The following is a 14,312-nucleotide window of genomic DNA, read 5'->3' on the forward strand; positions in this document are numbered from 1 at the left end:
CAACAATGGAAAGCTAATGCAAATGTAACTGAACAATGGGGCCGTGTTTCAGCCCCAGCAAGCAGCAGGACTTGGCAACTTCTGACACAGTTCTGGTTTTAGAGTCAAGGCTATAAGAAAGGAGTTGTGGAATCTCCCTTCCAAGGAATGCCACTGAGGCCTGAAAGGCCATTGTGTGAAGCTCCCTTCTAAGGAAAGCCACAGAAGCCTGGCATGTCTATGCATGGAGGCTTAGAAAGACCATTGTGCGAAGCTCTGAAGGTGAATCCTGAATTCTGTTGGCACCCCCAAGATGTTGGAGATGCCAGAGTTGTGGGATACCTGCCAACGAAAGCTGTAGATTGTGTGTGAAACCAGCTTAAGAGAGAGGAGTGTGTTGGAGTCAACAGAACAGAATTACTTGGAAACCTAAAATGTGTTTGAAATCAGACATGGAGATGAAGAATTTAGAATTTTCCCTGTTTTTTTTTTTTTTTTTTTTTTGGTCTTTCTTTTCTTCAGCATTTTCTCACAAGGCTCCTTTTCTTACCTTTTAGAATGGTAATGGATATTCTGTGTCTTTGTATGTTGGAAGTATGTGATTTTCTTTTTTTTTTTTTTTATTTTGATTTTAGAGTTAGAGGATTACTATGAGTCTCAGAAGAGACTCTGAACTTTGGACCTTTAAACAGTGTTGGGACTGTGAGAGACTATGGGGACTTCTGAAGCTGGACTAAATGCATTTTTTGCAATATTATGTTGATACAAGCCTATGGGGGGCAGAGCATGGAGTGTAGTGGTTTGAATAAGAAGGCTCTCATAGGCTGATACAGTTGAATGCTTAGTCATCAGGGAGTGGTACTATGGAAGGTTCCCTTTGGATCAGGATGTAGCTCTCAGCTACTGCTTTACCACCTGCTTGCATACCACCATGCTCACTATCATGATAATAATGGTCTAGTCCTCTGAGACTGTAAGCAAACTCCCAATTAATGTTTCATTAGTAAGAATGACCTTGGTTATGGTGTCTTTTCACAGCAATAGGACAGTGACCAAGACACGACCCAACTGCCTCTTCCCACGAGTCAATGTCTTATGTCTTCTCTAGTAGTACCCTGATCTTAGCACAGTGGATTTGAACCTTGGTACCCACTAACATGTTACACTGACGATTTGGGGGGTTAGAGATAGCTGTCGATTGTTTATACCATCTTTGGCTTCTCACTGATTGTACTAACAGTTCTGTGGACATTTTCATGTCTCTAGGAGAAAAATCCAAATTGAGGACCAGAGTTTTGTTAATAAGAGCTCCGGAAGGGCACATGTTTCTGAGTATGCCATGTTATGATATTTAGGCTTGGATTTTGGGTTTGACTCTAAACTATAGTTTTTCTGTATCTCCAGTGTCATGGCTATTCCTGGTTGTCAACTTGACTATATCTGTAATGAACTACAATCCAGAATTGGAGGGCTCACCTGTGATCCAGATCTTGAGGCTGGAAGACACATGTTTCTGACCTGGATTTGACATGGAGATCTTGAGGCACAGTGGCCATGAAAAGCTTAGACCCAGGCAAGGTAATACATGCCTTTAATCCCAGGAAACTGAGGCAAAGAGATCTCTGAGTTCAAGGTCAGCCTGGGATAAAGCACATCCCAGATCCAGGTGTGGTGGTACGCAACTTTAATCTGGGCCACACCTTGTGCTGGAGACCTATATAAGGACATTAGAAGAAGGAAGGTTCATTCTTCTTCACCTGCTTGTACTTACTTGCTGGCACATCTGTTGGAATCTACTTCTAAGGAAGACCAGCGAAAACAACCAGTCTCATGGGACTGAGCAACTACTAGATTCTTGAACTTCCCATTCACAGATGACCATTGTTGGATTAGTTAGACTACAGACTGTAAGCCATTACAACAAATTCCCTCAATATAGAGAGACATTCTGTAAGTTCTATGACTCCAGAGAACCCCGACTCATACATCCAGCAATTAGGGACACTGTCATGAAGTGTTTCTGGATCCTGTCAATCATTTGCTCAGAAGTTCATGATTTTCTTATGTGTTCCCTTGAGAGCAGTCAGAGGCAGACATTCTGGGGTCACCATTGCTACAAAAATGAGGACATGCAGAGTTAGTGAAGTGTCAACAGTGTCTTCTTCCTGCATCACACTGCATGGCTTCCCCAGTGATCCTTTGAATGTCGTGACATAAAGGACAATCCCATCTATCCTCAGAAAGAAGCAATTTGGGGTTGGGGAGATGATTAAATGGGTAAAGCACTTGCCATGCAAGCTTGAGGAAATGAGTTTCAAATCTCAAAATCCACACAAAAGCCAGACAGAGCAGGTGCACACATCTATAATCCCAATGTGCCTGTTGGAATATGGGAGGCAGACACAGGAGGATCTCTAGAACTTATGGGTCAGGTAGTCTGGTGTACACAGCAATGGACAGCAAGAAAGAGACCTTCTGAAACAAGGTGAAAAAAAAAAAAGAAAAAAAATAAATGGAAGGATCCTATCAAATAAACGATTCACTCAAATTTTTTTTTTTTTTGGTTCTTTTTTTTTTTTTTTTTTTTTCGGAGCTGGGGACCGAACCCAGGGCCTTGTGCTTCCTAGGCAAGCGCTCTACCACTGAGCTAAATCCCCAGCCCCGAGTCACTCAATTTTGAAACCTCACTTTGAGGACCCATTTCCTGGAGCCACTTCTAGTAATTGATCATTATAAAATTCAGGAGGAAAATGATGCCCTTAAGTAGTTGAGTTTGGGGCTGGCATACGTTATGATAGGTACTGGCTTAGCAAGCTGGAAGCCCTGGGTTCCATCCCCAGAATCCCCGAAAGGATGTGTTTGTGGAAGGAGGTAATGAAAGGGCCATTCAAAATGGCGTGGGAAGGCTGAAGGGAATCACAGAGGGAGACCAGAGACCAGGATAAAGGAAGATACATGAGAAGGGGCAGTTTCTAGAGCCCAGAAGAAGCTGGAGGACAGGGTGAGAGGTCCTTCCAGATGCCATAGCTTTAGGCAGAGAAATGTAATTATGGCTAAATTGATGCCTGCAAGGAGAGGAGGAAGGATTAAGGTCTCACATCCTTTCCACCCTCTCTCTAATCTTCTGGCACATTCTACTAGCTGGACTGGAAGCCAGCGGGGAGGAAACGTCGCTTCCATGTAGGTCAACTCCTAAGGCACAAGCAAGAGGGGAGAGAATGGATATGAATCTCTGTAGCCCTGGCTGGTCTCAGACTCACAGAGATCCGTCTGCTTCTGCCTCTTGAGTGCCAGGTTAAAGCTATGTGCACCACACCCCAGCCACTTTATTTTTCCTTAGTGGCTCTTCCTTAACTTTTTGTTTGATCATAAAACTTTCTTTGCATTAAGGTCACCCATTGGCCTTCATGAGAACTTTCAAAATTACTTAATGGTCTGAGAACCCTCCTAGGACAGCTATAGCCTGGTAATTGCACAGGAACCATGTTAATCCTTTCTGTATTGTTCCAGTTTTAGTAACGTGATGGCTAAAGGGAGCATGGCCTGGTAATCGCAAAGCCCTGGGTTATACCTCCAGATCTACAAACTAACCAATGCATAAATGGAAATGCTCCCCCAATCACTCAATAATGTTTTGGGGGTACTTGGTGAACCAGTGAATTGATTAGGATTACTTAGAGGAGCACAAATGACCCAAAGGTACAACCCAGAATTCCTTTTGGTGACTAACAGGCAGCTAGAGCACTAAGAGGTCCCAGCTTGGTCAGTTGTGTTATCTCTCGCTCTTTCTTTTTTAATTTCTTTAAAATTAAAACATTTCTTACCTGTATATATGAGTGCCTGGGTGTATATATGTGCATCATGTATGTGCCTGATGCTCTTAGTACCCAGAAGAAGGTATCAGGTTCCCTGGGACTGGAGTTACAGGTGGTTGTGAGCTGCTAGTTGTGGGCGCTAGGAATTGAACTCATGTCCTCTACAGGGGCCATTGGGCCATCTCTCCAGACCCAGAGGTTTATTTTTGTTAATATGTTAATTATACATAATAATGTGTTTCTTTGTGTTTTAATACATGTGTGAGAATGTTCCCCACAGGCTCAGATGTTTGTGCTTGGTCTGCAGTTGGCGGCACTGTTTGGGTGGGCTTCAGAGGTGCAGCCTTGCTAGAGGAGGAGCGCTCAGGGAGGCAGCTTTGAGAGTTCAAAGACTCAAGCTATTCCCAGCGAGCTCTTCGCCTCTTGCTTGTCATTTAAGATGTGAGTTCTCAGCTTACTGTTCCAGTTGCCATGCCTGTGCTGCTACTCTTCCACCCTGTGATGGTGACAGACTCTTACACCTCAGGAACCATAAGCCCAAGTAAACTCTTCTTTCTATAGTTTGCCTTGGTTGTGGAGTTTTATCACAGCAACAGAAATATAACACAAGGTATCTATTATATTGTGATCACATTCATCCTGTTAACCCCCTCCCACATCCACTGATCCTCTTCCCTTTCCCAACTGGTCCTGGTCCTTCATCTACTTTCATGCCTTTTCCTCTCTGTGTCTGTCTGTCTGTCTGTCTGTCTGTCTGTCTCTGTTTGCGTGTGTGCGTGTGAGAGAGAGAGAGAGACAGACAGACAGACAGACAGACTGACAGACTAGGCTTTTTCTGCCTAATTTGACTAGGCTTACTCATAAGAGTATGAGCAGGTATGGGAAATGTAGCAGAGCTATACCATTGAAGGAAACATCTCTCCAGCCACTGTTGACTGCCCGTAGATCCCCATGGAGGGGTGGGGTCTTGGATTCTGTCTCCTTAGCAACCATTGAGCACCTGTAAGCTGTCAGAGAGCAAGAACAGATCCTTGAGAGAATATTGATGGATCCAGTCTTATGTTAAATTTATTGTATTTTTAAGTGTGCATGTGCACACAAGCGTGTTGTGGGAGTGTACATATGTTAATGAAGGTACCCATAGAGTCCAGATTATGGTGTCAGATACCGTAGAGCTGGTTACAGGCAGTTATGACCTACCTTGACATGGGTACTGGGAAATGAACTATAGACCTTTGCAAGAGCAGTCCGTGCTGTTAATTGTTGTGCCATCTCTCCAGTCCTCACGGGCCAAGCCTTTTTCAAATCTCACACTGGTACTTAAGAGTTCAAGGATGTAAGAGTTACCATGTGTCCAGAAATCAGCACTCCATTTCACTTCACCCCCTCCTCCTGCTCTGTCAGTCTCCCTGACACTTTTCTGCAGTGGCTCCCTGAACCTCAGAGGAGGCTGATACGGATGTCCTATTTATTCTCAGCACTGCAAACAGGAGGGTCTCTGTTGCAACCAACACCTACTGCAAAAAGAATCTTCTCTGAATAAAGCCCACCGCAGCACTAATCCACAGAGTAAGCATAAATATTTAGAAGGCCATTAAATAGGTATATTGTGTCCAGTTAGCAAAATAATGACAGTAATTTCCCCGCTAGGGCTTTTGACTTCATAAGATAAGGTTTATAGTACCAGGCAGGCATGAATTTCCTCTTGTTTAGGGAACTTCAAATCTACTCAGAAAGCAGCTGGTTACCCCACTAATGTTCATACCATGATTGCACAAATGGGCTCATCTTGTAGGTCAGTAGATAGCATACAGGGTTGACAGCTATTTTGCAACTGTTGGTATGTGTGTGTGTGTGTGTGTGTGTGTGTATTTCTCTTTCTCCCTCCCTTCACTCTCCTTCCCATTCATCTCATATGTGTGTGTGTGTGTGTGTGTATTTCTCTTTCTCCCTCCCTTCACTCTCCTTCCCATTCATCTCATATGTGTGTGTGTGTGTGTGTGTGTGTGTGTGTGTGTGTGTGTGTGTGTGTGTGTGAGAGAGAGAGAGAGAGAGAGAGTATGTATATGCATATGTTTATAGGCCAGGGGTAGATCTTATATTTTCCTTCATTTCTCTCTACTTTCCTTTTGGAGACAAGATCTCTCCTGAGCCTGAAAACCACTGATTTGGCTATACTGGCTGGTCAGGGAGTCCCTGTGCTCAGCCTATCTTTGCCTTCTCAACACTGGAATTATAAACACACCACTAGACCTGGCTTTTTTTTTTTTCTGTTTTTTTAAACATGGGTTCTGGGGATCAAACTCAGGTCCTTACATCTGCACACGAGCACTTTACCCAACCCTGCAATTTTTTTCTTTTTTAGTTATATGTAATAAAAGACATTTTTAATTTAAAAGTGAGATCGGTATTGTTAAAGTTTCTATTAGAATGTTTCCACAAATAGTATTTAATAATACTAATTACATACTAGGATAAATTGAATTTTTCCCTCGTTTAACAACTGATAATATTTTATAATAGAAATGGTAGCTAACATTTATTTTTGTTTTCTACATATTAGATGCCACAATAAGTGCTTGGTAGACACTGGTTAATTTAATTTCTTTTTAATTAGTTATGCAAGAAAAAGCATGCTTTGCCAACACATAAATTATGACATGTTTGTTGGGGACTGAATCCATATTAAGATGCAGATTGGAATTTAGCAGAATAGTTCAGCGTCAAGCAGAGAACAGCTGCTTCTGTGACCTGGTGTTTTACACTCTTGCGTTTTGCACTAAGGGGGGAAAAGACCACCAGTGACTTATTTCCAGAATGTTTGCATTTACGTTTGAAAATGACAAGATAAGAGAAAGAGCCTCATGCTGTGTTTTTGTAAGCACTTTGCTAGGAATAACATATTGCCTGTGTAGGCTGTTTTTATTACCAACAAATGAAAACCCCAATAGGGTATAATTGTCACTGTGTTTTCATTTTTAAACATTGTAATTTTGAAGCACTGAAGACTGCTGGATAGATGTGCCATATGTGATCTCCGATCAGATGGTCATAGTTAATCTATGTGGCAAAAGTCTTTTGGGGGAGATTTTGCATAATTTTTTTTACCATCTTCATTAATTTGCTGTATTTTAACATCAGTATCTCATATGCTTCCTGACTGCAACCAATGGTCCATTGTAAGTGTAAATTAAATAATGTATGACTGAGAATAAGGACGTTTAAAAGGAGTATAATGATCAAACTCACTACGGCAGTTAACACTTGTTCAGCTAAATTACAAATCGATTTCAAAACTCATTTGTCAGCAGGTCCGTCTGATCTCCACAAACCCCTCTCCTTGCTCTCTGGAAATGTACAGAGAGTCTTTACTTTGCGGGCAATGGGGCTGGAGATCAGATACTACAGCGTTTGCCCAGCATGCATGGGTCTCTAGGTTTGCTCCCCAGCATGGCATAAGCCAGGTATGGTGGCGCATGTCAAAAACCCCAGCACTCAGAAGGTAGAGGCAGGAGGATCAGAAATTCAAGGTCATCCTCTGCTGTACAACAAATTCAAGGCCAGGCAGGGATACAAAGACGCTGTCTGAAAGGGAACCAAAAAAAAAAAAAAAAAAAAATCAAGATCTTTAATTTTTAAAGAATTATTTCCAGTATCCTTTTCTGCTTAAGAATGGGGATGAAAATCCTTGCTTACGGATGTGACTGTGTGCGGCCATCCGTGACCTTGCAGAAGGATCTCAAGGGTTCACACGTGCTGGGCTGGGATGAGGGGAACAGCAAGGGTTCGACAACATTTCAAACCCTGGCTTCCGATGAGCACCCAGACTTGGGTTCGCCTGTGGTTTTCTTCCAGCTTTAGAAAGTGTTGCCTATGGGGTCTTCTCTGAAGCCAGAAGTTGCAGGTAAGGCCAGGAAGCAGAAGTCCAGATGACCTGATGTCTTAGGAGTGGGATGCATATCTGACTTGGAGAAGCAACCTGAGCTGCCATAGGACCGACCCAGGAAGGTTTGGATGTCTGGTGTAAAATACAGAGAAACCAGGCTGCCTTTCTTGAGCGCTACGGTGCCCAGGCAGTCGAGTTGACTTCGTTGCCTTGAAACACACTTTAAAGCCTTTTAAAATTGAAGCTTTATTCTCACTTGCCTTTTCCATAAGAGAAAAAGCTCTCTGTTCTTTGAGGGGAGATCCAGGGGTAATCTTGAATGTTGCTGGGTGGCTCCGTCTGGCATAGCAGATAAGACAGGTTAGCTGTTGGCTTGGGGCAGGAGTAAGAGCAGGTCTGCTCAAAGATGAGCCTCTCTCGGCTGATGCCTACAGCATCGGCAAGATTGCTGCGTAGCTCTGATGGCTTCCTTTAATGCCTAGGGAAATTTTTACTGCATCCATCCTGAGAGGCCTCTGGTCTCTCTCTTTCTATCCCATCCTGGGCTACAGCTGCATGCAGGTCAGCGTGGCTGGCATGTTGGCTCTCTGGTGCCATGGTTCTTGTTTTCTAGGGAGCACACGGTGTTGAGGGGAGGGGGAGGAGCAAGTTTCTGTGCATAGAGCCCCCTGGGTGGAGTCTGACTTCCATCTGGGAGTCTGCACATCTGGAGGAGGTCCAGAGGGCTAGGGCTCCTCATCTCTGGGCTGGCTCCTAGGCTCAGAAGACCCGGGCTCTGACCTCCACCTAAGTCTGGCCCACTTAACTTGTGGTAACCCAAAGACTGCTGAGTGTTCGAGTTCTGTCCTGCTCTTTCTGCCAAGGTGGCTGCCATCATGAAAACTCAGTTTGTCAGTGTTGGTCACTTTCATGTCTAAGGATTCAGTCATATTTGGTTTTTGCAATAGATAACAAAAATAATACTGTTGACCAGGTGTGGTAGTAACTGCTGATAGTCCCAGTCTTCAGGGAGCAGGGGCAAGGGGAGTTGCATGGAAGGGGGAGGGGCAGAGACAGGGACGGGGCGGGGCGGGGGGGGCGTGGTGTGGCGGGGGTGGGGTGGGCAGAGGAGGGGTGGGCAGAAGCAGGGGCAGGGGCAGGGGCAGGGGCAGAGGCAGAGGCAGAGGCAGAGTCAGGGGCAAGATTGTTGTAAGTTTAAGGTCAGCCTGGTCTATGTAGAGAGTTCTAGGCTATCTAGAACTGCAGTTCGTCACCCTATCTAAAAATGGAAACAGTTGCCTGTGGTGGTGCACACCAGTGGCATATACTACAAGTGTGGAAGCAGGAGGATCAAAAGTTTTGAGGTCATTCCAGGGCTACATCTGGGCTCAGTGGTTAGGAGCATGTACTATGCTCGTATAGGCTCAGAGTTTTATTACTGGCAACCACACCACAAGGGGCAGATCACAAATGCCTTTAACTCCAGCTCCAGGGAGTCCAACATCTCTGGCTTCCACAGACACCTGAATCCACATACATCCTCCCATAAACCCAGTTCTCCACACACACAGACTTAAAAACAATAAAAATAGACCTTAAAGACAAAATACAAACCCCAGTTAATAACAGTGATATCAGTGCAACACTCTTCTTGCATGGAGACACGCAGCGGCCGTTAGGAATCTCATCCACTCAGCCCCCTCCCCGCGGGCTTGTCCTCTCCCATTCTACAGAAATGTGCTTTGACAAAGGAGAAATAATTTGCACATCCCGAAGTGTCCCCTGCCTTGCAAGAGAATTCACTGGCAGCTTCCACCCAGCAGCCAGCTCCCTCGGTGCATGTTAAGTGGTTTCCTTTGCAGGGTTTTGATTCAGGAAGAACTTTCCTGGAAAGTGCGCATGTGCACTCTAGAGCGCACCTGGAGAAAATTGTTAGCCCTAGTCCGAGGGAAGGAAGGCTCATTTGCAAGTCTGATTCGATCTTCTACCCTCAACTCCCCAGGGTCAGTTAGTTCCCAGGCTAGAATGCAGATTTCCTTTCCAGTTTTTATATTAAGATACTACCACGGAGGAGTTTGCCGTTGGGATACAAGAAAGTCAAGATCTGAGGCCTGGGGTCGAATGTGATTAGGCTCCATCCCAGGAATTTGAAAGATCATGTCAGGATTTGAACAGGACCTTTGGGGTGCTCCGGCAACTGAAGCAGACCCTGCACCACCTTTCTCTTTGCTCAGAGGTCTCGAGACCGGTGACCTGGTCCCTGGGGTTCCTCTTTGTGAGCTTCAGGGACCAGGGACCCACTAACTCCCAAGAAGACAGATGTTTTTGCTTGTGCCTGCACCTATGCGTCTTCTTTTGGGGAGAGAGCCCCTTTATCTCCTCCTAATGTTTGCAAAGGAGGTGTGGTTGGTTGCTTAGTTCTCCTGTGGGAGGCTCTGAGAGCTGGACCACAGAGATTCAGGCACTCGCTGTGTACTTGTGTGTTGAATAGGTTCCGGAAGTGAATGAGCACAGTGCCCTTAGCATGATGGGAGCCTCAGTGGCTCTGCTTCCAGAGTCCTCTCTGTTCAGCACCTTCCCAAATGGAGGGCTGCTCTGCCAGGACCTTCCTGAAGGAAGGGAATACTTTGTCCAGCACCTTCTTGAAGGAAGGGAATACTCTGTCCAGCACCTTCCTAAAGTGAAGGCTGCTGTGTCCAGCATATTCCTGAAGGAAAGAGCTCCTTGGTTTCCTAGGAAATATCTGTACTCACCAAAGATGAGTCTGTGCATCAAAGACCCAGATCACTGCAAAAGAAATCTCAAAGCAATAACTGAAGCAAGGGAGAGGCAAATTGGATTTTCCAAGGCTGTCTGTCTGAGTGGTACCCTAGAGTCCAGGGAAGGATTGTGCTCTGGCCTGCCCGGCTGCTGGCTGACAGGGACCTTAGCACAGAGTACTTCTGAGAGAGTAAGCTACAGGAAGCAGCTGCCTCAGACATGCTCAAGGTCCTGGTCACCTAGAGCAGAGCCCAGGTGCATCGAAGCCTGGTGCTTCGGTCCCAGACATGCTGTCAGAGATGGCTGTGGTTTTGAATGAGGCACTGAATGGAGGTAGGAGAGGGTCATAGGGCTTGGGGTCAGGGTCTGGCTCTTGACGTACATAGATCACTTGCCTCCCTCTGGATACCAGCTCTTTCCATTATGGAAGCTGAGGAGTACCTGCTTTTTGTCTTCTCCGGATCTTGGCAGAGGTACTGAGGAGTTGGGACTGGGTTCTTGTAATCTATAAAGTGCGGAAGGCAGGGACCTACAGGAATATCCTGGACAGGCCTCTTGTTTGGACGGGTCCTCATGGACACAGAATATGGTTAGCTGATCCTGGAGGCTGTAAGAAAGTCAGTGCTCCTGGGGAAGTCTGGGCAGTTGGGGTTGGTGGGGACCTGGGGAGGCACTGTGGTGGATCCTGACCTGTGATTCAGGCAAGCACGTGAGGCGAGGAGAAAGGAGGAGGAGGAGGAAAGAAGAAGAAGGGCTCCATTTGTCTGTTGATAGTAAGGACCATTTCCTTAGAGCCATTTGACAATAGAAGGTGAGCAGAAATGAACTTGCTTGGAGCTCGCTGGACTAGGTTGCTAATGGAATCTTTTTGGCCTCTCTCAGAACTCCTGGTCATGGACTAAATGATAGAGAACTCAATACCCAAAGTGGCTGCTGCTGATATCATGATCCACAGTCCCAGGGAGGAAATGAACGCTTCTTCATATTTCTGGGTCTCCTCCTGAGGTGAGCCTGGGCTCTGTCTGAGACCTTTTCCTGGAGAGAACACAAAAGGAATCACACGAGATTGTGTTGGGATACATCGTGAGAAGGTGTGTCTCTGTATATTCAACGGTTACTTGTGTAAATTCTGTCAAGTTGTTAATTCCGCAAAGATCTAAAGGCTGGCAGGATCTGGTGGTGTTATTTCTAGGGCCCATCGCTGGTCTCATCGTTTGTAAAGGTTTCTTCCTTCCTCACCTGCCTAAGGCAATGTAGAATTGTATCTGATTGGTTTAAATAAAGAGTTGGTGGCCAATAGCTGAGCAGGAAGTGGAAGGCAGATTTTCTGGGCAGAGAAAAGAACTCTGAGAAGAACTGAGAGGTGGGAGATTTACCCACAGACTTTGAGTTAGACAGATAGACCAGAGTGGAGCAGAGGCGTAGACCTGGCCATGTGGGAGGATGTTGGCCAGGATTAGTCCAGATATAGTAGTTGGGAGTCTACTCAAACCTAAGATTTAAAGTATTAAAAAGACCCTGTGCCACTATTTATATCCCTGGATGGTTTAAGAAAGCCCTGTGATAGGTTTAGGAGTCTAGAGCCTTTCTGCTCAGGAGCAGAGGAAATGGACATTATAATGACAGGTCTCAGCCCACACTCCCCTAGGTTTACTAACCTCATGCTATGGTGGCCTTCACTGGACCAAATAGTCACAGAATCCTACCTACTCTCCACTTACTAAAGAGATAGAGGGGTGTTCTGGAGAGAACAAAACCCAGGAATTTAGCTCAGTGCTCTGAGAGATGGCATTCTCTCTCCTTTGGGAGGGAAAAGAGAACTGTGGAATCTTAGTGGCAGTTGGCGGCCATTTTGTGATCATGAGGGAAGCTGCTGTGTAAACAGCATGTCTCAGAGGTGGCACCTCAGAGGAGATCACAGGGAATGGAACCAGGTGTTCTGAACAGATGGGACTGTAGTCTCCTGTATTCAGGCCAATTTGAGTAGGCTTTCCAAATTCTCGAACTGAGTACTTTCTGATCCACAAGGCCAGGACAAGTCCGTTTCTGAGGATTATCTTAGTTCTAGAAGTCTCTATTCAACCTGATGATCTATAACCTGGGGCCAAAGCCACCAAGGGGCTACCCAGCCCCTGGTCACAGATGCCATATTAGTCACTTGGCTATGACAAAACACTTGACAAGAAGTCAAGATTTTCTTCAGTTTATGATTTAAGAGGTCATTGCTGTCCATTATGGGGATAGAAGGCGTGGCAGGGGCCAGTTAGAATCCCACAGTGACCTACCTCTTCCTCTGTTAGATTCCGCCTTGTAAATGTTTACAACCTTCCCTCTAGCTCCACCATCTGGGGACCAAGTGTTAGAGCACATGAGCCTGTGGGGGACAGCTCTCTCAAAGGATCTGTAGAAACCTTTCTCTACCAAGTTCCAGGAACCGTTCATTGGCTCTTGCCTGTGGCTAGGAGGGCCCACCAGATTCTGTTTCTTGGACTCAAGGACTCTTCCTCTGCTTAGAGACCCAGGCTGCCTGCCCAGAGTCTGAGAGCTGACCAGGCACCTGCTTAATTTCATTCTGACAGTCCTTTAAGAGCACAGGGGTGGGGGTGGGGGCTTTGCATTGTCAGACACTTTGGACTAGAGGCTAAATCTTACCTGTGGTTAAGGGTTGCAGGTAGTCTCAATCTGGAAGCATCTGACTTGAAGATTTAGGTTTGCTTTTTGTTTCCAAATGATCTGTAGACCGGCAAGTACTAGGGTCCCAAGAAAGCACTCTGTTTCTGAACTGTATTCTTGCCTCCCCAAGTCAATTATGGAAAAGCCACAGAGCTCACTCTGATTCTTATGATTGCGCAGTTCCTAAGCCCCGTGCACCAGGGGAAGCCAAACAAATATGCTTCTGTTTTACAAATCCTTAGACATTTCCACAAAGGCTCCCTTAACTGTCTCTGACAGTAAGAGAATTAATAGATGAAGCTGACAGTGTGTAAAATGACTGTGTGTGTGGAGGTCTCTTAGGATAACATCATGTCTTCACTAGAAATGACTGGTGTGATGGGGAGTCTAGCAGTGTGGGAGATGGATGGGTGGAAAACCCGCCATGGGTTAAATGCCGTCATTATGGTTCTTTCGATCAGGAAATAGCCGTGGAGGAACTGCTTCCTGTGGAATGCTCGCTGGCTAGGTATCCAGGAATGCGGGTCAGTGGCGGCCGATGTTACAGTTCTTTGACCTTGAAGAGCTGCCTACTCAAGGCAGGGAGAGAAGGGGCACACACTCGAAGGTGTTCCGTGTTCTAAGAAGCATGGAAGGAAGAAATGATAGTTGGAAACCTGGGCTTTCTCAGGGGAAAAGGACTTGAATCAGACTTCAAAGGAAATGAACAAATCATTATTTGGAATGAAATTATGTATTATTGAATGAGCCTTGAAGCAGCTGTTCATTGGCCAGGGCTTGGGAGATTTTATTTACTGAGAATGTTGAAATAAAATTTATTATAACAAGAATTGGCCTGGCCTGTATTTGTCCTATATTTAAAACATGTAATTTTTCACAGTAACAGCGGAGAACATGAAATTTAAATGTGGGCTTCTTTATGGAGTCTCGGAAATGGACTTCCTGGATGGAATTGCTGTATTGACTGTGTTGGGTTTGCAGGTGATTGAGCAAATAGTATTTTCTATTTGATCTTATTCTATTTTAATCACATGGCAAGAAATGTCAGAATTGTACAAAATGAGAAACTTCACAAGCTCGTATTTCACGACGCAGCCGATTTGTAGAGAGCTCTGGAAGGGACCTCGCTTGCATTGATTTGCTGTGGTGATCAATTGTGGCTTAGTGCTAATGGGATGGTATGGGACCAGCTTCCTCCATGCTGAGCCTGAAGGTCACCT

General features: G+C 45.4%; 1 long non-coding RNA gene across 2 annotated transcripts; it reads left to right on the forward strand.

Moving 5' to 3' along the window:
• Nucleotides 1-1,389: 1,389 nt before the first annotated feature.
• LOC108348219 (uncharacterized) lies at nucleotides 1,390-13,922 on the forward strand. 2 transcript variants are annotated; one of them, XR_594686.4, is made up of 3 exons: nucleotides 1,390-1,557; nucleotides 11,302-11,510; nucleotides 13,554-13,922. It is a non-coding gene; the product is annotated as an uncharacterized LOC108348219 (long non-coding RNA). The 2 variants fall into 2 exon arrangements; XR_010055608.1 differs by having other exon boundaries at nucleotides 11,302-11,424.
• Nucleotides 13,923-14,312: the final 390 nt, after the last annotated feature.

The sequence above is a fragment of the Rattus norvegicus genome, chromosome 10 (assembly GCF_036323735.1).
Source record: "Rattus norvegicus strain BN/NHsdMcwi chromosome 10, GRCr8, whole genome shotgun sequence".
Taxonomy (NCBI): domain Eukaryota; kingdom Metazoa; phylum Chordata; class Mammalia; order Rodentia; family Muridae; genus Rattus; species Rattus norvegicus.